We start from the raw sequence: 3,754 nt of genomic DNA, 5'->3' as shown, positions 1-3,754 counted from the left end.
GAGGAGACTATTTCCTCTAGTGCTTCTGTTAATTGTTGTCTACAGTTCCTTTCTATTTCTCCTCTACTCCATACTTAAATGAATTCTCACGTAGTCAATATTGAAAATAATCTCATCCATTGTTAGGTCAGTATCTGTAGCTGGTCTACTTACTCCAGAATTTTGTTCCTTTGACTGTCCAAAGGCAGAAATTGTGAACAGAAAGCAACGGGCCATGTTGTAGATGAAAAGAGAGAGTATATCTAGAACTGAGAAAATTTATGTTGTGGTCCAGATTCTGGCATTATGTCACCTTGTCCACCCACATGACCCAGATACTATAAATTTCATCATCAACCCAGTAAGATCCTTCTGAGTGTAAACCTTGTTCTGCTCTTGCAGCTCTGTGAATCTCATTTGGAAATTCTCCAGAAGGGGTTTGTTGTCTATTGAAGGATGTTGTTATTTTTATCAGTCCTAATAGACTTTATATGCATATAACCCTTTGCATTTTGATCCCATTTTAGCTTCTAAGCAATTCTGGTCAATATCCCCTTTTATCCTACTGTCAGCAACTCTCCTCTGGTCTTCTTTTGTACAAAGAAAGGATGCGTGGAGAGGTGACAGTGCTTAAGGGCATACTGCCCTTTAGAAGACCTGAGCTTAGTTCCAGCACCAATGTCAGTTGGCTTAAACCTGCCTGCAACTCAAGCTCCAGGCATACTCTTTGGGCTCCCTTGGTAACTTCACACACACACTTTATAATAAAATGAAAGAAACAATATTCTTTTCATCTCATTCCTATACTTTGCCTTTTCTGAACAAAATATATTGAAACTCTCAACAAAGAATTATGTTTTCAAAGTGGGTAGGCATAGAATAAAGGTAAGGGTGAAATTTTAGTAAACTATATAGCTCTTGGTATAATCATGAATTAAATGGATATATATATATATCATGCCTCTGCCTCCTGAGCACTGGCAGTAAAGGTGTGTGCCACCACTGCCTGACTTAAACATGTGCTTTGTAAATAAAGGCTACATATGAGTTTCCTAAGGATATTAGCCTTTTTTTAGATTTATGTATTATATAAATGTCCACTGTAACTGCCTTCAGACATCAGAAGAGAGCATCAGATCCCATTACAGATGGTTGTAAGTCACCATGTGATTGCTGGGATTTGAACTCATGACCTCTGGAAGAACAGTCAGTGCTCTTAGCCACTGAACCATCTCTCCAGGCCCTTAAATTTTAAGAATAATTCAAGAAAATATAAGAAAAGAAGGAGAAAGGGGGAAACCGTACAGACTGCAGGAAATTGATGTGCAGCCTGCTTTGTTTTGTTTTTAGACAGTTTGCACTGTGTAGTCCGGGCTGATCTGGAAGTCAGTTTGTAACTAGGCTGGCTTTAAATTCACAGATATACCTCCTGAGTGCTGGAACTAAGAGCATGTACCACATCACCTGATTGTGTTGTAGTCTTTATGATTAGTACTTTTTAAAAGCATTATCTATTTGGGGGACACTCAAATAGTTGGACCCTTACCTTTATTCTGTTTTACCTATCAGATGACAGTTTAAGAAGCAAATACCTTGGGCTGGAGAGATGGCTCAGCGGTTAAGAGCACTGCTCTTCCAGAGGTCATGAGTTCAATTCCCAGCAACCACATGGGGGCTCACAACCATCTGTAATGAGATCTGGTACCCTCTTCTGCAGCCACATATGCAGGCAGAATGCTGTACATAAAATAAATAAATAAATCTTAAAAAAAAAGAATCAAATACCTTAATTTATTGTTAAATAATGAGACTTAGAGGATTCCATTAAATTCATTTCAGGAAACCTCTGAGACTTATCAAAAACAGTTGTATATGGGACATACCTGCTTGTTTTAATTCAGTGTTTAACACAAGTATGCTATGTACCCATAAAATTACATGACAGGAGAATAGGGAAAGACAGGCTTTAAGATAACTTTTCACACAGATGCTGTGGAGGACAACTCTAAGAGCCATAGTTCACGTTGCTGTATTCAGAGGGTACCATTTTTGAACTACAGTATGAATTATACCCTGTTCATAGTGATCTCTCAGCTGCTGTGTCCTCTGAAAAGTGATTTTTAAGATGGAATCAGGGGTCTCAGGATCTGCCTGAGGGAGGTAAAGACAGACGGTAGTGTGTATTCTCCTCCAAGCCAGGGCAGGAAGCTGTTCCCCAGGCTGTTGGGTAGGCAGCACAGCTTCTACCCTGCATTGTCTCAGCTTCTGCTTTTATTGGTTGCCTGACACACAATTTGCCTGGGTTAGTAGAGCCTCCTTATTGGTATCTGTTGTGATTAATTTCCCTTACTATTCCACTTAGACGCCAAACTACCTAAAATTCCCATCTAAGTATGTCACCCTACATTCATTTTTAGCACACCATACTGTTACTACAAAAAGTATCTGTCTTGTCATCAGATTATAAACACGTTGATTTGTGTTCATCGTGCATTCAGCATAGTGCCCAACATTTACTCAAGAGCATGATAACTAACATTTACCCACCCTAATTCTCAATTTAGGAGGACAGGTACTGTCTCAGTTTTAAAGGAGAACTGAAGAATACAGGAGTTGCCAAAGGTCAAACTAATTGTAGAACTAATGTAGATCTTTTGTAGACATTAAATTCAAGGCTCCAATTCCTTAATACCATCCCATACTCTCCAAAAACTTTATTTTGTTTATTTGAAATTGTGGGGACTGAACCTAGGACCTCATGCATGCTATTTAAGGCCTCTACTATTGACCTTAGCCTTAGCCCCCTGAAAAGTATTGCAATGAAAACTATATAGATATAGTCTTTAGTCAAATACCAAGTTCAAATCTAGTTTTAGCATGTAGGCCAAACCTGTCTACAGGATTGCTCAGGATGTAATTTTAGATATTTGTATTTTTATTTTACGTGCATGGATGTTTTACTTGCATAGATGTCTGTGCAACCCATTGTGTAGTACTCAACAGAGGTCAGAAGAGAGGGTCAGAATCTTGGGAATTGGAGTTAGGATAGTTGTGAGCTGCTGTGGTGCTTGGAACAGAACCTAGATCTGTAAGAGCAAGTGCTTCAATGCTAAGCTCTCGTCCAGACTGATATTCTTTTTTTTTTTTAGATATATTTATTTATTTTATGTATATGTAGGAGTACACTGTAAATTCAGACACACCAGAAGAGGGCATCAGATTCCATTACAGATGGTTGTGAGCCACCATGTGGTTGCTGGGATTTGAACTCAGGACCTCTGGAAGAGAGCAGTCAGTGCTCTTAACCGCTGAGCCATCTCTCCAGCCCCTGATATTCTTTTTTAAAGAAATCCTGGATAGATGGGTCATCCAGCAGTTGGTAAGTGCATCCTACCATAAGCATAGTTGTCACAGGTGACTCTGGAAAAGCAGCCTTGACATCAAGCCATTCTCCAGGCCATGGTTTTGAGACCCTTGTGTTGGTACTTTGAGCAGCCAAAGCTGCTAGGTACCAAGTCCTATCTCTATGGTGATCTCTATCTCTATAAGTACCGTGCGCTAACCGATTGCGCCACTGGAGCATTTGTGATCTCTATCTCAATTGCTAGAAAATAGCACATTTAAAAAAATAAAAAGTATTCTAGATGAAAAGAATCGTCTTGTCTATGTGTTCTGGACAGGCTGTTTCCAGCATATTGACAAATCCAGCTCATATCCACAGGACGCAGGCCTAGATAAGGGTTCAGGATACAGCTCAGTGGTAAAGTGCACACAG

Source organism: Rattus norvegicus, chromosome 5 (assembly GCF_036323735.1).
Source record: "Rattus norvegicus strain BN/NHsdMcwi chromosome 5, GRCr8, whole genome shotgun sequence".
In the NCBI taxonomy this organism is placed as follows: Eukaryota; Metazoa; Chordata; class Mammalia; order Rodentia; family Muridae; genus Rattus; species Rattus norvegicus.
The sequence above is the reverse complement of the archived record's forward strand: the minus strand, read 5'-3'. Positions refer to the sequence as shown.